Source organism: Paroedura picta, chromosome 3 (genome assembly GCF_049243985.1).
Source record: "Paroedura picta isolate Pp20150507F chromosome 3, Ppicta_v3.0, whole genome shotgun sequence".
Lineage (NCBI taxonomy): Eukaryota > Metazoa > Chordata > Lepidosauria > Squamata > Gekkonidae > Paroedura > Paroedura picta.
In genome coordinates, this window is record NC_135371.1 from 127362167 (window position 1) to 127386708 (window position 24542).

The 24542-nt window shown below is 42.2% G+C and overlaps 1 protein-coding gene across 4 annotated transcripts in view; it reads left to right on the top strand.

The window, feature by feature from the left end:
- The first annotated feature begins 467 nt into the window (after positions 1–467).
- Positions 468–24542, top strand: part of TNRC6C (trinucleotide repeat containing adaptor 6C) — a 176452-nt gene continuing 152377 nt past the window's right edge. Inside the window, exon 1 of one of the 4 annotated variants that reach the window (XM_077327647.1) lies at positions 468–1956. The gene's annotated coding sequence lies outside the window, so the exon portion shown is untranslated. The remainder of the gene's footprint in view (positions 1957–24542) is intronic. The other 3 variants (XM_077327644.1, XM_077327645.1, XM_077327646.1) reach the window with 3 other exon arrangements.

The following is a 24542-nucleotide window of genomic DNA, read 5'->3' on the forward strand; positions in this document are numbered from 1 at the left end:
AGGAGTCCAAGCGCGTGCCCGTGGAGCCTCCTCTGGCGCAGACCAACCCTTTCCCGTCTAGTGCCAAGCTCCCCAGGCAAAAGCCACTGCCCGAACCCGGGGCTTCACGGACAGCGCTTGGCACCTGCCCAGCGCGAGGTCTCCCTCCGCGCAGGTTAGGGAACACGGGCAAGATGGACGGAGCCGACGCAGCGCAAAGCCTGGCAAGCAGCAACAGCGCGGCTTCCTTGCCAAAAGACGGCGACAGCCGCTCTCAAGCGAAGGGCGGTGCTACCTCGCGCCTACCGCGGCGCCGTTGAGCCGTTTTTCTACCTGATTTGCATGTCTCAGAGCCTTCTTTTATGCCTTTCCCCCGCCACGTGATCGGAGAGGCGGACAAGACTTCCTGTTGAGGTCAGGGAGGGGAGGAGGGAGTAAGTCTCGCGGCTCTCCCTCCCTCCCCCCCTTGTTGTGGTCTCGCGCTGCCTGCCTGCCTGCCTGCCTGGATTCTTGTCAGTTAGTAACAAAATGGCCGCGGTGGCAGCAGCTCTGCTCCTGAAGCGGAGGACAGAAGCGGCGGCGGAGGCTGTGAGGAGGAGCGGGGGGCCGGCGCGGCTGCATCTCTGAGCCCGGCGGCATAACCTGTCCCGCCAGCGGCCCAACCCCCTTCCCCTCCGAGGGAAAGCTCTGTCTGAGGAGCCGCCGCTGCCTCCATAAATCCCCCTTATCCCCCTAGAGAGGCTCTCCGAGTCCCTTCGAAGGGGAAGGCAAACGCACGCGAGCGGCGGCTCGATCCAGCTCCTACTTGGGTGGATTCCACGGGGCGAGAGACTGACGGGCCTCCTGAAGCTGCTGGATCGCCCTGGGGATCTGTGGAACCTGTTCCTGTGCGAGAGAGGGGCAGAGAGAGAGAGACTGAATTTCGCTTTCTTTCCTGGGTCCATCGATGTGCGGCTCAGCTGGGTGGCTCCCCGTGAGGGAAACAGAGACTGGAGGACCCCTCGTCATCGAGAAGACTATCGTCTGGATCCTTTTCGGATCCTACGTATGAGGAGATTGCTGGAGCGCCCTTCCTCAGATCCACATATGAAAGGCACAGCTGGTGGATCTCCCTAGCATCTCTGGATCCTTGCCTTCTGAGACACTGCCTGGATCTTTCTCCCCCTTGGATCTTCCTGAGAGAGACTGCTAGATTTTTTTTTCTGTTTGTGTTTCACCTCTCTTTAGCAAGACTCTGCTGGGTACTTCTGTTTGGATCCTTATGCGAAACTCTGTTGGATCCTCCTGTGGCTCTTCTTTGTTTTTTCTTGAAATATTCTTTAAACCTTTAGATGGGTTCCGCTTTCTCCATTTTAATTTGCACTTTTGAAAATAAAATCTTCAGCAGCTCATCCATATGAACTGAGAATCTAACACCATTAAAAAAAATCCCTCTTCTGATCAGCTAAAAAGTGTAAGATTTTTCACTGTCTTGCATCCTCACAGTACAGTTTTGCTGCAACCACATTTATTTAATTTTAAAGCAAATTCTGTGTGCAAAACTCTTGCCAGGAACTCATACCTGCTAGTTTTGCTTCACTGGAAATTTTTCAAGATCTTGTTTTGGAATTGGACCTGCATTTGCTGCACTTCCTCCACTGGGCTGGAATCAAACTGGAGCGATTAGCTCTTCTACTTGGATACTGTTGATTTCTTGTCTGATTCCTTCTCCCCTTCCTCTGTGGCAATTTTTTGTTTTTGTTTTGTTGTTTAAATTTGGAATGGGCATAAACGTTTAAAAAAAACCTGACTTTCTTGGCCGTGTGAGATTTTTTCGTATTCAGCGTGAAAAAATACGGGTACTTTTTGTAAGTAAAAGCATTAAAGAAAGGAGCACGCTAGTGAAACTCCCAGACGCCAGACAAAATATTCACTTGTTCTTTTCCAAGGAGACTGAGTCGAAAGCTGCCAAAGAGCCTCAGAAGAAAAGAAGCAAAGGTAAGAAGATGGCTATTACCCTTTCATTATGGAAGCAGGAGAAGTTAAAAATGGGGGAAGACCCTATTAAATAGTTTAGGCTATGCCACTCCCTGTGCCATATGTCCAGAACAGGATTGCTATTTGCAAAATTCTTTTTTAAATGTCATAGTGGAGTCGGTAAAATAAATCAATTACATGGAAGTTTTAAACCCTCTTGTATATTTTACGTAAATCCTGTTCATTGGGAAAGGGGAAAAGAATTGCCCTAGTTACTGAAAAAAAAATATAGGAAAGGATTAATTCGAAATAATGTTACTGTGTTCATGCTGTTGATAACATCTCATTACCATGTGATGTAATGTTTGGAAAATAGTGATAATTAGCCTTGGCAATTTGTCTTGGTTTAAGTGTGGCTAGAACAGGAAGGCTGATAGAATTTAACCAAGTGGACAAAACTTGAACTTCATCCTTGATTACCTACAGTGAGGTGTAAAAAGGTGACTGTAGATCCCTTTCTATCATATGGAGAATGCAGTTGTCCTTGGTATCCATAGGATGAATGTGTTGAAATAGATTTAAAAAAAAATGAGGCCAAGCATTTTCCTTTTCATGGTTATTTTGATTGAATAGAGACACTGGGTATTAATTTTGCACAAAAGGCTGCCATTAGAATTTTATCAAAGATACCTGAAACCTCTTCATCATCATTTAATAAGATTTTGTAGAAGCTTGACCTTTGTAGAAGTAGTACAGGAAAAGAAGGTTGTTTTGTTGAACTATAGGAAAGCTTATTATAGCTTGTTTAACATATGGATTGATAGAAGAAGATATTTGGAATGGTGTTTAAAACTGCACCTGTAAAAATGAAAGGTTGAATGTCATCTGCTAAGACTGTTAATGACTATGTAAGGCCAGTATGTATAAATGTGTAAATTTATTACCTTGGTACTTCCATAGTAATCTTCACATGGTCTTATAATATCAACTAATTCTTACAGACATTGAAACCTCATCACTTGTTAGAACTGAATGACATAAAATCCAGTATTTCCATTTTTTAAATGAACTTGGTCAAATGCATCATCATGTTAGATAAAGTAAATGACTGGTGTGCAATAGATACCTGGTAATACAAATACAGTGACATGAAGGGAATGTACTTTTAAAAACCCATGATTTTCTACATAGTGAGGATCACTTCTGTTTTCTTCTGTGTTTGTGGCTGTCAATATAAACAATAATTTTTAAAAAAATTCCTTCAGGAACCAGCATGAGAAGAGTAAAACAGCTTCTCAGCAGCAAAACTGTGGTTACTTTCAAATATTAGCTAGATATTGAAATGTCGGTTAATCATCTCAGTTACTTGGAAACTCTTCCAAATGGTGTCAAACTATATAGTTTTCTAGCTACTAATAACCAGTTATGAACTTTCATCTCAAAATGATGCCTCAAATATTTTAAATTATACTATCACAGCTACACACATGATTTACCCATAGTTATTTTCTTATCTGAAAATACTTATGTACGTTGTCTTTTCTGTAGACATATATTGGACAGATGTCAGTTTCCTTACAATAGTCACTTTAATTGAACATTCAAGAGGTTATAGTAATTTTTGATGTCCTATCATAGTTCTTGTTGATGATTTGGTTGTATTGTGATAATGCTTTGCATGATAGTTGTTAAATAAGGTACTACAAACAAGCTATGAAGGCTTCCATTTTGTCACTTGGTATGTACCACAACTCAGTATAGGAGCTGCTTATGAACACATTTCTGGCTGCACACTAATGAAATTAACAACCATGTTTAATTCCATATGAGAATGTAGTTTCACTGCAGGAGAGATCACTGGTCAAGTCTTACTGGGCACAGGGAGTGGTTTGACTCCGAAAGGTATATATTCCAATGCAGACATAAAAACAGGTACATTCTGCTTCCTTTAAGAATGCTAGGGAATATACACTACAATCTTAAGAACAATTTCTTGAGAATAAGCCCAATTGAATAGATTACTAGTTTAGAATTGCTTTCTAAATGGACTAAAGAGAAAATAGTCAATGAAGAGACCATACATAATTTTTAAACCATTATACTATCACAGGTAGAATTTTGTTTGTTTGCCTGTACTTGTTTGATAAGCTTTTTCCTTGCCAACATCAATACAATTGTTTTTAATGAATGCTATTTTATTCTGTAGCTCACAATGGACAGGTGTCCTAGTCATCAGCACTGAATTAGTGCATCCCATTTTTAATTACACTGTCCATCATGACTTGGGAAATACATCACATCGTTCTATGATAGCTAATACTGCTATTATCCAGTTGGAGAGACGAAAGACAAGGGAATCTGAATGCATCATACATCTTGTTGACCAAAGTCTTGGTGAGACGTTTCATTCTAATGAGGAGTTTAGATAGAAAAACCTGATATTTGATATGTTTCTACACTTTTGGCCTATCTCAACATATAGTAATAGCAAATAGGGCCACTGTTTTGAAATACAGTTCCATATAGGACTGTTGAAGATCTTCAAGGCTGATTTCTTTTTTTTTGTCTGAAAGAGGTGCTTTAATAATATTTTCTTACCACAGTGTTTTTTATACCATCTACAATCCTTGATTTATTACTGAAGTTGGAGCGGATACATGTGTGCTTTTGTCTTGGGCAGGCAGTGTTAGGACAGTAAGTAAACATTGTACAAAATCTTGAAGTGTATGTATGAAAACAGAATTTAGGAAACCCTTCAAAAATCCTTTTTATTTCTAACTAATAGTGAGAACACATTTCCATGTGCAGAGTGCTCAGCTTTTTTATCTACTAGGGTAAATAGTTGCTATGGTGACTGGCCTATTTTGGAATATTTAGAAATCTAAAAATGTGGCCTTTGGAAACTGCCTCCCCCTTTCCATTAATCAGAAATATGCTAAAACAGCAACATGGAAATGATTTGGCATTCAATTTTGGTAGCATAAAAATATGAATGCTTAGTGGGGATAGATAATACCTCTAAGTTACATTTAGTTACTCCTAAGCAGCTGGTCTTGTTGAGATAAATATATACTTTTCCCAATGCTGTCATCTGGCTTCTTTCCAAAACAAACTGGAGGAGGTCAGGGGTGGGGCAGCCTTCTACTTCAAGATATAAAGAACAGAATCCCTATGAGAACACTGCAGACCGGAGTTTATCTCCCATTCCATTTATTTTCACAGAAATAATATATGCTAATTTCATCTACTTTAAATTCAGTTACTGATACTAGTTATGGAATTTCATACAAACAGTTTTAAATGTGTAGATTAATACTGCTAGTTGGAGGAGCTCCTAAATTGTTCTGTTATATTCTGAACTATAGAATAGGATTCTTTTGAAGACAGTCTAGAATTAATATTTTATAGGTTGCTCTTTGCTCCTGATGCTTTGTTGTTGTTGTTGATTATGATATTAACAACACTTAAAATTAGATGACAATTTGTTTGTAGTTTTTCCACCTAGTTTTGAAGCTGAAGGAAGGAATCTCAGGCCATTTAATATTTGAAGAATAAGAAACATCCTAAGTGCCTTAGGATGCTGTAGTCTAGCCAGTTTGACATCAGCAGATACCTTCTGGAAATAATGCTAGAGGTTCTTCAGTAGGTTTATGAAGATATCAGCTAGGTCAAAAGAAAATGTAAATATAAATATAATTTTGAAATAGATTTACAAGCTTCTTTCAATTCTACTCAGTTCCAATATTTAGAGAGTTCTAGAAGAAAGCTGAATCATACATGATGCTTTGTCTCACAGCCAAGTAATAAAGTTACAAATGACAGGAACCTCTCATTTTCAAACATATGTGGGAGTGTTAATGCACAGACATCCTGGGGAAAATAGCAGTGTTTTTACCAGCATGAGGGAAAGGAAAAAGCAACCTCAGTTGTGAAAGTTCATCAAGTGATTGTTTAAGGGATTCTTGGTTTAGTACTGATTCATGTTCATTGGTAAAATGCTAAAAAAAACCTGGCTTGAAAATAGAGCTGGAATTCAGTGCAGAGCAGTTGCAGCAATGAAGAGTGGCTGCCTTCCACCTCTAGCCGCAGCCTCTCTACCTCTTATGGACTGCAGAGCCCCTGGTGTTGGGGATGCAGAGGGCTATCACCACAAAGGGCTATCATTAGATATGTTTCTGAAACACTAGAGTTCAGCCAGGTTTTTAAATTAAAACTATATCTCAAACAAGATTCTTGCGTCTGGAATCAGTAGTTCCTTTTGAGCAGATTTATTTATTCCATATAATAAACAATGTCTTTGAAATGTTCTGAAAAATTAGGTGTCATGTTTTCTGTAGCTAAAGCCTAGTTCTACCTTATTTAATGGAAATCTTTTATGTACAGTCTGAGATGTCAGCATAACAAAATCTGGTTTTAATTTTGATACTTCCCTACATCTCCATAATCCAGCTCTGAATGCTTATTGGGTATGGGGTTTTGTGTCTTAAGAAAATCATGGATTTCTACAAACTTTGCCCTACAGATCATTAAGAGTCCGAGGTAGTAAAGGCTTGTTACCAGAGCTCCTCTTGTTATATTTTACAGCTGTGAGGGGCTTAAGAGAGTGAAAGCAGTATCTGTGCTACGAAGTGATGTTTTATGGCTGGCTGCCCAGATTGTCTAGCTTTGCGCACAGCTCTGTGGTTTGTCTTTGGAGGGCTGGAGAGGTGGAATGTATTCTTAATAAACAGCTTTATCTGCAGAATTACTTTTCCTTGTCCTGAAATGGAGTCTCCCTTCCAGTCTTTAGTTAATTTCATTTCATTTTTTACAAATGTCTTTAGTTAAATCTGTGTAAAAGAAATCCTTAAGTTGCTATTCAATATTCAGAGTGCATACATTTTAGGAAAGACTGCTCACAAAAGCAACTTTATTTACTTTCGAGTAGCCCAAAAATCCATATGCTGGAAGTTCAATACCTCTTACCCCAGACTAATGTGATATCTTGAAGTCCAGGGAAACTTGTGTGCAGTGCCAGTGTTACTGTTATTGCATACCTACTGAAAAGTGTATACCTTCCATAAGCTATGGCTGGCTTTTTTTTCTTCTGCATGTTTTCTTGTGTTGGTCTTTTCTATTGTATTTATTACGTGAATTTTCAATTTATTCCTAAGAATACATTCAAATGGGTAGCTGTGTTGGTCTGAAGTAGCACAATAAAATCAGAGTCCAATAGTGCCTTTAAGACTAACAAATCCTAAGAACGTTGAAAATGTAAAACTGGTCTACACAGGTATAGTTAAAAGACTGTGCAATCTGACTTCCCCATGTACTCATTCTTGTCTTGAGCTTTTAGCCACATACTTCCAAGTTCAAGGTTGCAATAACTTTTTAACCTGCAGGTATTTAGGATCTATCTGGGATCCTAGAGAACCAAGGAAAGGAATAGCACCCATCAACACCACTCAGTCATCAGTTCCACAAAAATAATAGAACAAGTGTGTGGGTGCACAGTTAAGGAGTTCATGCTTCATCTAGCAATTTCTTTCATTTGGTGACCTGTGTATCTTGAGAATAGTGGATTGTGAGGATCCTCCAGTAACATGCCATGGTTGCATTTAATTCTTCTTGCTTTTCTGAATAGAACATTAGTAAGGATATCCACAAACTGATGATTATGGTATTGTTATAAACTGCTGTCTATTTTAGTATATCTTTGAGAATGAGATATACTAATCTTTGAAATATAGTTATAGTGGATTGTTTTTTATAGATTCTCCATTGTGACTATATTGTGACTAAACTGGCGGTAGTGAGTGTCAACCCCTGTAGTTGAGGATGTGGAGATTGGATGAGGAAGATTATGCCATCATTGTTGCTATTGTGACCAATTGGTACTAACCACTGTAATTTTTATTTATTCATATGGATTTTAGGGGATAGGGTTTATGTGAGCCGCCTCGAGCCTTCGGAGGGAGGCGGGATATAAATAAAATAATAATAATAATAGAATAGAATATTGATATACATTGATATACATCATAACTTGGCTCATTATTATTTTCTTGGTATTAGGTAATATTGTTTCACCTCTTCGCTGTAGCTCTGCTGATCAGCTTTTTTGAATACTTAACCTACAGCTAGAGAAATTAGGATGCTTCCAGAACAAAACTTGTAATTTTGTTTCTCAAACAAATTAGGGTTAAGAAAAATCTGAAGTGGCAGTTGAGTTGTGAATGCCACACTCTTACCTGAAAGATAACTGCCTAATTTGTGTCATAATTTGATAAATAAATGTAAGGTGGTTTTAACCTCTGGAACCTAAAGCTCTACATCTAAGGATACATTTTCATTAATAGAAAAAGCATTACCACATAGAAATGTGTTATATGTTTGCTGACGAAAATAAGAGTTTGAAGGAGAAAACCAGCAAAGTCACAAACCTAATCACAGCTTTAGAAGCAAGAATTGTTTCTTGGTGTCCATTAATTTAGACATTATCCATTGAATCCATTAATTTAGATTGAAGAAAGTAAGTTCTGGGGGAGGGGGTAGTAGCTGCTTTAATTCTTTTAAGTTTAAAGAAGTGCTTTCCTTTTCTTTCCCAGTTAGTATCAGGGTCAGTTAGTCTAGAAATCATCTGATTGTTACAGATGATACTGTTTTGGGGTTGAACTTACTCCTGGTTAGTAGAAAATTAAAGATCGCCACCAAACCCAGCCACAGTTTGCATAATAGTTTTGTATTTTATGCAGAAGTTAAAGCAACAGTTGGGCCTATGGATCCAATGTGAATCGTCTCCTTCACTAGTTGCTCTTCAGAGAGCAGTATAAAAATTCCTTTCTGCCAGTCTCATGAGACTGGAATATCCTGAAACTGTCAGGGGTTATTCAGATAGAATAGAAGCTTTAAAATGGCTGTTAAAATTGATAAACATATACTTACTGGGGTGTGCCAGTATTTCTTCACTACACTAGTGTCTCCATTGTGGAGAAAAGTTGGATATAAATTAAATAAACTTTCATGAAAAAATCTTCATGAATTTAGGTTTCTATATAGCTTTGTGAATAGGATCAAATTAATTGTTCATGGGTTGTTTTATGTGGTCTGCTTGCACTGTTCTCCCCCATGGGCGGAAGAACAGGCTGTAAATATAATACCTGTAAAGACATAGAATTATATGACTTCTCATCTTGAAGTAATTTTTAAAAATTCTTTGTACTAGTTGTAACACAGTATGCTTGTATAAACTATAAAGAAGGACAATAGTACTATAGAGAGGTGTACTTTGATAGTGAAGTAATTTTGAAATGCTATATAATACTAAATAAGTGTAACATAACATGCATTATTTTCCAGGTATTTCCAGCATGCAGATTAAAACAGCTCTCTCTATTATCACATAAGCATAGATTTTTTTTTGGCTTAATTTTTTTCCAGGTTTGCTGTTACCCTCAAGTTGAGAATCCCAGGACCCCTGACATTTCATTGTGTCTTTTGTCTAGCTTGCTAGGGGTCTGAGTTTAGAATTCTTTCCATCCTCTTAATGCACCAAATTCCATATTCACAATGCTTCTAACAATAATGGTATTTAGAAAACTTTAAAAGAGCCTATTGAAATTACAAAAGAAGCTGTCAGTTCACTGAAGAGTTACTGCAGGTCTGCAGTTCTGATGTTGCTTTAATATTATTTTAACTGGGATTTGTTTCAAACTTTGTACTTTTGCTTTGGGCAGCAAAGCTATCCTAGGCTTTAAGGTAGGAATTCCCATACATTTTATTGTAGGGACTGCCCTTTAGTTTGGGGGACAAACTCTGCTGTGTGTAAGAGCTCTATTGCCTTTTAAAAGTACCACTCATATAGAATTGAGACCAATTCAGTTATGTTCCTGCTGGGTAAAGGGCTTTGTTTGCAAGTTCTGCCCTCCATATGGAGAGAGGAAGATTTGTCCATGCTGGGAGACTGGAAATATGTTGGTGAGGAAGAGGAGAGAGCTTTTCACATAGACTACAAGAGGTTAAGCCTAGTCTCCTTGTTGATAGGCAGAAATAAATTAGTGTTTTTGAACCAGTTGTTTGGTGATAGTAGCTTATTAATTAATTATATTTATATACTGCCCTCCCTGAAGGCTCAGGGCGGTTTACATAAAATGTCTGAACAATGCATGAAACAATCCATAGCATATAAATAACTGTAACAATAGTATTAATAACTGATAATTATAACAGTGCAAACAGCTTAAATTAGACCTTGTGGTAAAGTGACCCTATTTGCTTCAGATGCTGTGGTGATCAGTTCTTCCTCTTGGTTTTCTAGAAAGGTATTTGACTCTACAGAACCAGGTTCAAATCCTTAATTCTGCCATGAATTTTACTGGGTGGTATTGGACCATTCACTTTCTGTAAGCCTAACTATCTCACAGGGTTGTTGTGCAGGCAGAATTGCAAAGGAGAACCATATAGGCTGCCCTGAGCACCCCCTGTGTAAAGGAGATTATACTAGGATGATGGTAGAGGATTTTTATGTGTAGCTATCAAGCTTTGGATAGTATTGACCTGGGGAGATTCTTATGTAACAAAATCTTAGTATTATGATTAGGGAGCACGTTGAAGTAATTGAGTCGAGGTCTGCCTAAGTCTGGCAATCTTAGCTATAGTTATTTTATCATTTGTACCCTTTGTGATCCCAAGCTGGGAACAAGATGCAACGAAAAGTTCTCAGCATGCAGGGCCTTTTTTAAAAAATTTGTTTCCATTTGAAATTAACACTTTGAGACAAGAATTACAAGACTGAAAAAATTGTTGAGATTGCTATTCTAAAGAGTTACGCAGTATATTACATAGACACCTCGCTTTCTGTATATAGATAGGATTTTAGATTATTTGCATTTATGGAGTCCCACTTTTTTCAATACCGGTACTACAAAAGTGCTTTGGAGTATCTCACCTAGGACACTTCTGATTGAATTTTAAGGACTTTCCGTGATTAATATTGTTTCTCATTGAAATTGCTGCATTATGAGGATGCCCATGATGGCTCATGAACAGCCTTTCTTGAAAAGAGTGAATACCAGGTAGTGAAGGTTAAAGTAGGACCTGTAAGTTTTTGCATTTTAATAGAATTTTTTTTAAGTGCATAATCACTGGAGCATGGACCATGTTTTAGATCAGACAAGCAAAGTGTAAGGGCCAAAAGAAAGATGAAGAATAGTTGAGTAAATTATAGTTGAATATGTCTACCCAGACAGAAAACCTGCAAGAATCTCCTTTTCCCCTTCCCCACTATTTTGTCTTATTCCAGAATAGAATAAGCCCTCATGGTAAGTACCACTGGTCATTTCCCCCTCTTTTTTTTCTTTCCCTTCCCTGGAAGTCCCTACAGACTCTCTCCTTTTCTCCTTACAAATCACTAACCAACCTACATTTATATGACCCTCTGTATTTATTTCCCCCTATTTTCCTACCCCTTGCAGCTTCTCCCTGGGTGAGTTACATGGTGTCAGCCCAGTTGCATCTTCTGCAACCTTCAGGGACTTGTGAGAGGCACCTAATTTCCCCCCTCCACTACTAGTTCCTCTTTCCCTCCTCCTGGCAGCCCTGATATCCTCACTTCCTTCTCTCCTTCCTATCCACCAGGGTACATTTTATCTGCCTGTCACCTTCAGCTATATTAATTGATTTTACTATATTTGTACTCCCCACAAAATAGCTTACATCATTCTCTTCCAATATATCTTTACAACAACCCAGTGAGGTAGGGTAGGCTGAGAGTGACTGGTTCAAGGTCATACAGCAAGCTTCCATGATTGAGTGGGAATTTGAACCTGGGTCCCCAGATTTTAGTCTGAAATTCTATCTGCTACAGCATATTGAAATCCCTCATAACAGGCAAGTGTTAACAGCCTTATACTGAGTTCTATTTCTTTTTTGTATAATCCTCCTTCACTTTAATTTGCCATATTTAACCAATTCAAACTGAAGTACCCTGTGCCAGATTTTTGCCTCCAGCTGAACTTGTTTTGGAAAGTTTTGCTGTAATAGTTCAACCGTTTCAAAGGAGAGACAAGGAGAAAACAAGCAGCTTTAGTGATTCTGTCTTTGCGAAGAAGACATTGCTTCTAGATAGTTCCCTGTAAAAGTCTGCTTGAGTTGCTCCAAACAGTGCAGCCAACTCTACTGCTCTGCTTCTCAAAGTTTGACGTGACTGTCCTTGAATAGGCAGGGCCAGATATTTGAGCAGACAGATATACTTTGTACTTCCACCTTGCATAGTTTTTGTCTCCTTTGGGGGAAAATTAAACATGTTTATGTCATAATATTAAGCATTACTTTATTTTATATTTATTCATTCAGTTTACATACAAACTGGAGGTTATGGATTCAAATCTTAAGAGGATGAGAATGAACAGACTAGGCATGTTGAGGAGCCATGTATGATAAAGTGTTAACAAAGAGGGGATTATGGAATCAGTGGCATGTTGAACATAAGTGGCTCCCTCTCATTTTTCTCACCAGCAAAATGTCTTGTGAGTTAATATTTGAAGTTAAGCATATTTGGTTGATAAAGCTTGGCTGCAGGACAGTCTGGGCAATCAACTGGGAGAGAATAGGAGAAGAGATAGCTGTAGTAGGAAACCAACAATTAGAAGTAGTGATATGAGATACCTGGGTCACTATACAGAAGAAGGCAATGTCAAACCTCCCTTGTTAGTCTTTTGCTTTGAAAACTCTATGGAGTGGCCACAACTCAGCTGCAACTTCTGTACTACTCACATGTGAATTTTTAAATGGGAAGGAAAGGATACGAAGAAAGGGTATCTGTACTAAAATAACTGGAGAGCCTATGTCCAGGAGATCTGGAGTACCCATGCCTGGAGATGCTGGAGTAGGGTCCCATTTTCTGTAAAGCCATTCTGAATTTAATTTCCCCCCCTCCACACTGTTTCAGAAGCCCATATATTACAATTGAAAAATTATCCAAGCATATGCAAATAGAGGGGATATGTTCTTGATTTTCAGAGGTATTTCATATTGCTTGCTAATGAGCTAGCGTGTGGATATGTCAGCACGAGCTGCTGTTTGATAGATCATGTGGAAATAAAGGTAAAGGTAAAGGTATCCCCTGTGCAAGCACTGGGTCATGTCTGACCCTTGGAGTGACACCCTCCAGCGTTTTCTTGGCAGACTCAGCACGGGGTGGTTTGCCATTCTCTTCCTAGTCATTACCATTTTACCACCCAGCAAGCTGGGTACTCAATTTTTACTGACCTCGGAAGGATGGAAGGCTGAGTCAACCTTGAGCCGGCTGCTGGGATTGAACTCCCAGCCTCATGGGCAGAGCTTTCAGACTGCATGTCTGCTGGCTTACCACTCTGCGCCACAAGAGGCTCATCACGTGGAAATACCATTCATTAATTTTAACCATATTTATAGTACATGTATTCTGATATATCATTATGTAAATCAGTTACAGAAATGGAACTCTATTAAAAATTATAGTATCTTTTTCTGACTTAATCTGAGCTACTTTAAGATCCAAAGTATAATAAAGTTTTCATTGTGAATAGCACATGCCTCTTATACTTGCAACTGACATATTAATTTTGATGTTATTCAAAATATATTACATTGTCAATAGAGGAAATGTTTTTGGTTCTTTGATTAGTTTTGAGAGATTCTAATTAAATAATGCTGTGTCCAGGCAGGCTTTGAAGTTAAGTGCTGTTTTAAGTCAACAGACCAAGCTGTAGATAAATTACTTGTAAGAAGAGAGACACAATGGATTGAAGTTCTCTTGCAAGACCCTATAACCTTTATATTAGGTTCATTTTAATATTCATTAACCTCTGATGAAATATTTGTATTTTAATAGCATGTTTGTAATATTCAGATAATTCCATACACAGCTAAAATATCCATAAAAGTGTTTACCAGAGTTTTGAATGAAAACTTGATGCAACAACAGCTGGAGAAGAAAAACACTCACTTTCAAGTTCATGGCCAATATTTTCCCATCAAATACACACTGGATCCATTGTTCACTGGGAGACACTGAGGCATTAAAAAAATTATGAAGTATCTCCATTGCTTCAGTCTTTATACTTAGGGGATGAAGGCTGCTTTAAAGTGAGCTGGGAGCTAGCAGCTGCCCTCTCATCCCACCAGCTCTTGCCAAGGGAGTGTTGAGGGAGCGACGAGAGCAGGGCCCTAGCAACCCTTCAGCTCTCCTGGCATCTGGGAAGTATGTGTGGAGGGGTGCAGGTATTGAAAAGTGGTGTCCCACTCCCTTCTCCAGAGGGCAGCAGGTGGGGCGGGGGTGGAACGCACACTCAGATTCTCATTTCCCACTCCAGAAGCCAGGAGGTCAGTGGGCGTGATGGAGTTGGGTGAACTTATACCTGGATTCCCACTGCCTGCCCCAGATGCCAGGAGGCCTCAGGTACTCCTGGCCCTGTGTAGAGACTTGGAGACTGAGCAGGACAATAGTTCAAGCAGCATGAACATTGACCTGAACAACTGGAGAAGAGACAGATTTATAACATTCCAGATTGAATTTGTAGTATCCTCTCCCCCCCATCATCACCAACTATAATTTGCTAAGGCAGAGAAAGGCACCTTTATATCATGCTTGATCCATGCCGAATACCTTGAAACAAATATTTTAATATTTGTAATATTTAATATTTGTATTGACTTAAGTTGCTGGAAGCCAAATTTGGGTTTAAATGGAGCTCAACTGAGCTACTCGTAGAGTACTAGTATGAGTAGCTCCAGAATGAATGAAGTGACTGGGCCAAAGCCGAAAGGACGCTGAGTTGTGGAGGTAACTGGAGGTGAAAAGACAGTGCTGTAAACATTTTTATTACATAGGAACCTGGAATGTCAGATCCGTGAATCAAGGCAAGCTGGACTTCAAACAAGAGATGACAAGACTGAACATCGACATTTTAGGAATCAGTGAACTCAAATGGACAGGAATGGGTGAATTTAATTCAGATGACTATCAGGTATACTACTGTGGACAAGAATCTCGCAGAAGAAATGGAGTAGCCTTCATAATCAATAAGAGAGTAGGAAAAGCAGTCTTGGGATACAATCCCCAAAATAACAGAATTATCTCAGTTCAAATCCAAGGCAAACCTTTCAACATCACAGTAATCCAGGTCTATGCCCCAACCACTGCTGCTGAAGAGGATGAAGTCGACCAGTTCTGTGAAGCCCTACAACACCTTCTAGAAGCAATGCCCAAAAATGATGTGCTTATCATCATGGGGGATTGGAATGCTAAAGTAGGAAGCCAAAAGATAACCGGGATAACAGGCAAGTTTGGCCTTGGAGCTCAAAATGAAGCAGGGCACAGGCTGGTAGAATTTTGTCAAGAGAATACAATGGTCATAGCAAACACTCTTTTCCAACAACCCAAGAGATGACTCTACACATGGACATCACCAGACGGTCAACACAGAAATCAGATTGACTATGTGCTCTGCAGCCAAAGATGGAAATGTTCTATACGTTCAGTAAAAACAAGACCAGGAGCTGATTGTAGTTCTGATCATCAGCTTCTTGTTGCAAAATTTAGGCTTAAATTGAAGAAAGTAGGGGAAAACACTAGGCCACTCAGGTATGAACTAAATCATATCCTTGACGAATATACAGTAGAGGTGACAAATAGATTTAAGGAATTAGATCTGATAGACTAAGTGCCTGAAGAACTATGGACGGAGGTTCTCAACATTGTACAAGAGGTAGCAACTAAAACCATCCCAAAGAAAAAGAAATGCAAGAAAGCAAAATGGCTGTCTGAGGAAGCTTTACAAATAGCTGAGAAGAGAAGGGAAGTGAAAGGCAAGGGAGATAGAGAAAGATACGCCCAACTGAACGCTGAATTCTATACAATAGCTAGAAGAGATAAGAATGCCTTCTTAAATGAACAGTGCAAACAAATAGAAGAAAACAATAGAATGGGGAGGACCAGAGATCATTTCAAGAAAATTGGAGATATGAAGAGAATATTTCATGCAAAGATGGGTATGATAAAGGACCAAAATGGTAGGGACCTCACAGAAGCAGAAGAGATTAAAAAAAAGGTGGCAAAATTAAACAAAGGAACTATACAAGAGCGAGCTTAACATCCCTGATAACCACAATGGGGTAGTTACTGACCTGGAACCAGACATCCTGGAATGTGAAGTGAAATGGGCCTTAGGAAGTCTGAGCAACAATAAAGCTAGTGGAGGTGACGCATTCCAGTTGAATTATTCAAAATCTTAAAAGACGATGCCGTAAAAGTGCTACACTCAATATACCAGCAAATTTGGAAAACTCAACAATGGCCACAGGATTGGAAAAGGTCAGTTTACATTCCAATCCCAAAAAAGTGCAATGCCAAAGAATGTTCAAACTATTGCACCATTGCATTCATTTCTCATGCTAGCAAAGTTATGCTCAAAATCCTACAGGCTAGGCTCCAGCAATATGTGGACCGTGAACTTCCAGAAGTACAGGCAGGATTTCGAGGAGGCAGAGGAACTAGAGATCAAATTGCCAACATACACTGGATCATGGAGAAAGCTAGGGAGTTCCAGAAAAACATCTACTTCTGCTTCATTGACCATGCTAAAGCCTTTGATTGTGTGGAGCACAACAAATTGTGGCAAGTTCTTAAAGAGATGGGAATACCAGAGCATCTTATTTGTCTCTTAAGAAACCTATATGCAGGTCAAGAAGCAACAGTGAGAACCGGGCATGGAATCACCGGTTGCTTCAAAATTGAGAAAGGAGTTCGACAAGGCTATATACTGTCGCCTTGCCTATTTAACTTGTATGCGGAGCACATCATGAGAAAGGCAGGGTTAGAGGAGTCACAAATTGGGATCAAGATTGCAGGGAGAAATATCAACAACCTCAGATATTCAGATGATACCACTCTAATGGCAGAAAGCGAAGAGGAACTAAAGAGCCTGTTGATGCGGGTGAAGGAAGAGAGTGCAAAAGTTGGCTTGAAACTCAACATGAAGAAAATGAAGATCATGGCATCCGGCACTCTCAATTCCTGGCAAATAGATGGGGAAGAAATGGAGATAGTGACAGATTTTATTTTCCTGGGCTCCAAGATCACTTCAGATGGGGACTGCAGCAAAGAAATGAACAGACGCTTGCTCCTGGGGAGGAAAGCTATGGCAAATCTAGATAGCATCCTAAAAAGCAGAGACATCACCCTGCCAACAAAAGTGTGTCTAGTCAAGGCTATGATCTTCCCAGTTGTAATGTATGGCTGTGAAAGTTGGACCATAAGGAACGCCGAGCGTCAAAGAATTGAGGCTTTTGAACTCTGGTGCTGGGGAAGACTCTTGTGAGTCCCTTGGACTGCAAGGCGAACAAACCGGTCAGTCCTAGAGGAGATCAGCCCTGACTGCTCCTTAGAAGGCCAGATCCTGAAGATGAAACTCAGATACTTTGTCCACCTCATGAGAAGAAAGGACTCCCGGGAAAAGAGCCTAATGCTGGGAGCGATTGAGGGCAAAAGAAGGGGATGACAGAGAATGAGGTGGCTGGATGAAATCACTGAAGCAGTAGGTGCAAACTTAAAAGGACTCCGGAGAATGGTAGAGGACAGGAAGGCCTGGAGGATCATTGTCCATGAGGTCGCGATGGGTCGGACACGACTTCGCACCTAACAACAAAATCAGCTGAGCTAGGCTCCCATGCTACCCCGTAAGCCCTGCAATTTGCCAGGTGCCTGGATGGGCCTAGTGCTCGACTGTGGACCAGCACTAGGTCTAGCCAGGCCCCTCTGCTTGCCGCCCCCCAAGCCCCAGAGTTCTCCAGGGGCCTTTTATGGCCTAGTGTCTGGCCTTGACTTGAACTCTTGGCTGCAGCTGGGTGCTGGGCTGAGCCAGGCCCCTCTGCTATCCCTGTACTCACAACCCACCAAGTTAAAACTAAAATACATTGCTCATTGAGTGAGGTCACCTCGAAGTGAGAAGATCCTTGGCTGGCAACGGTTTGAATGGCTGGGCCCCCTCCCTTCCTCCAGGCCCATCACTGGCCACTTTTGGAGGGGGCTTCCATGGCACACAGGTTGGCAATCCCTTCTATAGAAACTGGGATGATCCTAGGAGAATCACAGGTTTACTTTTACTTTTGTCGCTATAAATGAGTATCTGTCAGCTATTCCTATCGAGAAGTGCAAGATACTATAATTAACTTTATTTACTTCATTTGCAGTTTGCCCTGTTAACTGAGGCTTGTGTTCTGAGTGTAACTAAAGAACAATGCCATAAGAACAATACAATAGTGATTTAGTAGGAGCTATCATCCCTGACAGTGACCTGAATAGAATAAAAAAATTGCCTTCTTTGCTTCTGGAGACATTCCAGTGTTATTAAAGCCCACTAGACCCATGTCCATCTTGGCTCCTAAAAACAGTGGACATAAGAATCAGGGATCTTCTCTGGAAAGTAATCATCCTCTCCCTCTCAATGGGAGAATTTGCAGTAGGATTGAAAGAGGCAGTGGTTCACCCATTGCCGAAAAAAACATCTCTGGAACCGGAGGAGCCTGACAACTACCCCCCTCTCGCACTTGGCGTTTCTGGAGAAGTTGGTTGAAAGGGCTGCTGCGAACCAAATATCAGCTTTCCTGGAGGAAACCTCAGTCCTTGACCCATTTCATTCAGGTTTCTGGCCTGGCCATGGGGTAGAAACAGTGCTATTTGCCCCGACAGACAATGTCCACCACCATCTGGACCATGGCTGCTTGTACTATTAGTTTTGTCAGCAGCGTTTGACACCGTTGTTCATGAGCTCTTAGCTCACTGCTTTGCTGATGCAAGGATACAGAGGACAACCCTCAAATGGTTGATCTCCTTTCTCCAGGGTTGCAGACAGAGGGTAGGAGAGAGAGTATCTTGCTGTTATCAGATCACATGTGGAGTCCCACAGGGAGCAGTCCTCTCTTGTATCTTATTTAGCATCATGCGCCCTCTTGCTCAGCTGGTGTGGAGGTTTGGGCTGGGTTACCATCAGTATGCAGATGACACCCAGCTCTTTCTCCTGATGGACAGTCACTGTGATTCTTCCCCAGAATCCTTAGAGAGATGTCTGGAAGCAGTGATGAGGTGGCTCAAACAGTCATCTGAAGCTCAACCCTTCAAAGACAGAAGTCCTGTGGCTGGGTAGGAAGAGACAAAGCGAGGAAGCATGCTTACCCAACCTGAATAGAGTGCAGCTGTTGGTAGCTCACTCCGCCAGAAACCTCAGTGTGATCCTTGATGCCTTCTTCTTCATGGAGGGACATGTCATGAGAGTAGCGCGGCAGGCCTTTTATCACCTAAGTCAAGCCAAGCTACTAGTGCCCTACTTAGCCTCAGAACACCTAGATGCAGTGATCCACACGAAGGTCATCTCTGGACTAGACTTCTGTAACTCACTCCACGGAGGCCTTCCCAGAAACCGCAACAGGTCCAAATTGCTGTGGCCAGGATCCTCACAAATACACCATGGAGCTCCCACATTCAGCCTGCAACAACTCTGCTGGCTACCAGTTGAATTCTGGATCAGGTTTAAGGTCTTGGTATTCACCTTCAGGGCTATCCGTGGTATGGGCCCAGTGTACCTGAGAGACCATCTCTCTGCCTATACCCTCCAAAGAGCCCTACGCTCTACTACTGCTAACTGGCTGGTGATCTCCGGCCCCAAACAAGCATGCCAGACTTCAACCAGGGCCAGAGCCTTCTCGATTCTGGCCCCCACCTGGGTTTATGAGCTCCCTGAAGAGATGAGGGCCCTTCCTGAACTGCCAGAATTCTGAAGGACATGTAAAAGGAAGCTCCTCCACCAAGCATTTGGTTGAGACTGTTCGATTCAACATCTGTTGGTCCCCCATAACACCCCCTCCATGATCTGAGCCATAATGACCTCCCATAGGTTCATGTTAAAAGTTGAGAGTTGTCACACTGAATTTGTTGGAGTATTTTGTTATAATCTGTTGTGATCAGTTTTGGAACCACTGTTATGTTGTTGTCACTAGATTTTTATTTATATCCATGACATTTTATGTAACCCCCCCTGAGCCTCATGGGAGAGTGGTCTAGAAATTCAAGAAAATAAATAAATAAAATTAAGAGGTTTATCTGTAAACTGCTCGGGGAGCAGTATAAATAAAACAGTAAGGCTAAGGGGGGTCTGCTGAGTCCAGGATAGGAAACAGGGGCCAATATTGGCCCCTTGGCCCTGGACTGACAAGAATTCCAGCCAGTTGGGTGAGGGGCCAATCAGAAGGCGCAAAGCCTTCTGTCACCAGGACAGACCAGAGTTCCATCCAGTCGGTAGGCGGAAAGTGCCTCCCGACCTGCCCACCCAGGCCAGCCAGGGGCAATCTGGAGACATTGCTGCCAGTCTGCTCCTGACCACCACAGGGAGAGGAGGTCAGTAGTGCTGCCAAGGGGGATGAGAATAGAGGCATGGACAGGATGTGCCAGCCCTTTTCGCCCCAAGGCTGTCCTAACTGTCATGTCCAATTGTAAATTGTCTCAGAACCCTGACAGAGCTGGCAGGAGGCTGGTGAGTGTGCTCTCTCCCCCTCCCTTCAGGCCTGCTGCAAAGGAGCCTTTAACAGCCCCTGACTGAGGCGTTTCCGAGAGCAATGCAGGGGAGCCTCAGGGCATGTGGGGGCATTCCTTTTGAGGGGGGGGGGGTTCTCCTTCTGCCACACAGCTGACAGGGAGGCCACAGAAAAGCCCCTTCTCATTTAAAATACTGCTCTGCCCAGGGGTTAGAAACAGCCAAGCCATGTGTACTTCTTCTTTGCAACTCTCTGCAGATTTGAGGCCACTGCACAGCATTTTTCTGCAAGCGAAACTGGATGCTGTTGCGGAGATTCTTTTGTTTCCTGTTTCATCTGCACAACAACCCTGTGCAGTAGGCCTCAAGTCGTTCAATTCAACAACAACCTGTGTGGGAGGCCTTAAATTTTATTTCTCTACCACAACCCTGTCCAAAGTAGCCCTTTCTGCCTGGGGGGCTGGAGAGCCAGTTTGGTGTAGTGGTTAGGAGTGCGGACTTCTAATCTGGCATGCCGGGTTCGATTCTGCACTCCCCCACATGCAACCAGCTGGGTGACCTTGGGCTAGCCACGGCACTGATAAAACTGTTCTGACCGAGCAGGGATATCAGGGCTCTCTCAGCCTCACCCACCCCACAGGGTGCCTGCTGTGGGGAGAGGAATGGGAAGGTGACTGTAAGCCGCTTTGAGCCTCCTTCGGGTAGGGAAAAGCAGCATATAAGAACCAAGTTGTCGCCTTCGCCTTCGTCTTCGTCCTCCTCCTCCTCTTTGTCCTCCTCGTCCTCCTCCTCCTCTTCATCCTCCTCCTCCTCCTCTTCTTCTTCTTCTTCCCCTTCCTCTTCCTCTTTCTCTTCTCGTCTCTCCTCCTGTTCATTCTTCATTCTTCATTCTTATTATGAAGATGAGCTCTAATTCCAGGAGCTCTCAGGCCCTACCTGGAGGTTGGCTACCCCTGGGTTGGAAATATTCCTCGAGTTTTGGAGGTGGGACTTCAAAATGGTACAATGCCTCAGAGTCCAGCCTTCAAGGAGGCCGTGGGCATGCTTCTGGACCCGGGGCATGCTTCTGGACCCAGTCCCAAAAACACACATAGTGCCTGGTATATTTACAAGTACAACGGGCTTGGTCCCTAGTACACTATAAATTAATAGGTTTATACCCTTCTCCCCCATCCCCAGAAACCTTCAGTTAAGGATATGGGCAAAGATAATAAGGCACTGATGAGAATTTCCTCTTTCTGATCGGTGTAGATTGAAAGCCTTTTCAGTATGTGGAAGCCATATGCTGTTAGGGGAAATAAGAGCAGAATTGGTATGGTAGACCTGCTGTGCCCCTTGCTCAGCCTCAGTCACTGAAAAGGTAGGGGTTGGCTCAATGTCAATGGAGGAGTACCATCGGTCCACACTGTTTTATCCCCACTTGTCAGATTTTATAGATCAGATCTTCTACATTTATGCCATGCCAGGATGTAAAGTAGTAGATGAGAACTAGTGCATGGGATGGGAGAGGTGATGAAGTTCTGTGTTCAAAGCCCTGATTCCTCCAGCCTCTTTTTTCACTGTAGCATAGCAGCAGAGAAAAGGAGCAACTGGGAAAGGTGATATGATGCGCAGGAATATGGGGTAATGGAGCCTGAGTATGGTGAGGGATGGTAAGTAGTAGAGCATGTATGTGAAGAAAAGCTGAATAGTGGAGGATTGGGTAAGAAGAGGGCTAGGACTGTTAACTTCCACAGCATGTACTTCTAGTCAATCAAGGAGCTATTAGTTTCTCTAAAATGAAGTTACTCCCAAATGGCTTGTCTCCTCAAGTTTCTGTGCTAAGAATACTTAATGGAGTATACAGCTCTCACAATGGAAGGCAATATTACAGTAAGTGTAAAACCATTCCAATTTAACCTGCCAAGAGAAACGTGTAAAATTTCTTTCCCTAAGTGTGTTGGGAACATCTGAAGTTTATCATCAATATACTCTGTGCAGGCACATATAGGGACTTTATGAAGGGAGGCACTTTAATGTCTTGGGAAGGGGAAAGGGTATTTACAAGGGAAGCAAGAGTCAGTGGGAAGAGGAGGAGACTTGTTTGTTGAGCCATATGGAAGGGCAGTATAGAAATCAAACAAACAAATAAAATAGTCCAGAATATTTTCAATGTGTTTAGCCGCAGTAATTGCCCACCTTTGTTGGCAGAGTTGCCATCTATTCCCTTTCTTGAATGATTGGCTGCTGCTTCTGGACTCCAGAGACCAATTATTGAGGCATTGTTCCTTAGTTTTGGAGACCTGCCAAATGGGAGAAGTCCCATTTAATCCTGTCCCAGAAGGTACAATTTATACTTTCTATCGGAGTACAAACCATTTTGCTTTTGGTTAGACAGTTTAGATGGAAGTGGTTTGGAAAATCCCTCATCTTTTGTGGCATATGGCTTCTACAATGGCAGCTTTGCCCCTTGCCAGGTAACATATGTGGCCCCTACTTACCTGGAACAGATTTTCACCCTGTGGGGAGTCCTAGAGGTTGATCTGCTTGCTACAATAGAAAACATGAAGGTCTTTCCTATGCATTTCCTCCATTTCTGCTCCTTATCCCGGTGATGGAAAAAGCCAGCAGAGAAATATTGAATTCCCTTGACCAAACAACCAAACCTGATCAGTATCAATCAGGTGTTCAATCATGATTTAAATCTTCGCAACCTGCTGGTTTGGAGGTTTGTGATAGTTTAATGACATACCCCAGCATTCATGCAAACCTTACACTATAATAATAATAATAATAATTATTATTATTATAATTATAATTATAATTATATCCCGCCTCCCCCCGAAGGCTCGAGGTGGCTTTACATAACCCCATCCCCTAAAAACCATAAGATAACAATAAGTTCCAATAAATTTACAGTAGTTGGTTACCAATTGGTCACAGTGGCAACAATGATGGCTTAGTCTTACTCATTTAGTCTCTGCATCCTCAACTACGGGAGGGGGGGTGACACTTTCTACTGCCAGTTTGTGAGGGGGGGGCTGATCTTCTTTACCGCCCGGCCTCAACTATAAGCCTGGCAGAAGAGCTCTGTCTTACAGGCCCTGCGGAATGCTGGTAATTCCCGCAGGGCCCTCAGCTCTTCCGGGAGCTCATTCCACCAGGTTGGGGGCCAGGACTGAGAAGGCCCTGGCCCTGGTCGAGGCCAGGCGGGCTTCCTTGGGGTGGGAACGACCAATAGGTTAGCCCCCACAGAGTGTAAAGCCCTGCAGGGGATATAGGGCGAAAGGCGGTCCCTCATATATGCTGGGCCTAAACCACAGATGGCCTTGAAGGTCAAAACCAAAATCTTGAACCTGATCCGGAAGGCAACCGTTAACCAGTGCAGCTGCCTCAGAACTGGCTGGATGTGAGCCCTCCACGGTGTAGCTGTGAGGACTCTAGCAGCCACATTTTGGACGAGTTGCAGTTTTTGGATCAAGCCCAGAGGTAGGCCAGTGTAGAGCGAGTTACAGAAATCTAGTCTGGAGGTGACCGTCGCATGGATCACTGTGGCCAGGTGTTCGGAGGACAGATAGGGTGCTAGTAGCCGAGCCTGGCGAAGATAGAAAAATGCCCGGCTAGCTACCTGTTTAACCTGTGCCTCGAGTGTTAGTGAGGCATCAATGGTCATCCCTAAATTCCTGGCCTGAGACACAATATTAAGTTGCCAGAAAGTGTAAGCGCGCTTCCTGTTCTGCCCCCTTCCGGCCCAACCACAGGACCTCCGTCTTGGAGGGGTTGAGTTTCAGGTGACTCTGCTCGAGCCATCCAGCTACGGCTTCCAAACATCTGGCAAATGGATCTGGGGGAGAGTCCGGGTGGCCATCCATGAGGAGAAAGAGCTGGGTGTCATCAGCGTACTGTTGGCATCCCAGCCCATAACTCCGTACCAGTTGAGCTAGATGGCGCATAAAGATGTTAAATAATGTAGGAGAGAGCACCAAGCCCTGTGGGACCCCACAAGGGAGCCGGTAAGGGCCCGATACTTGCTCTCCTACAGCTACCCTCTGTGTCCAGTTTTGGAGGAAGGAGCATATCCAG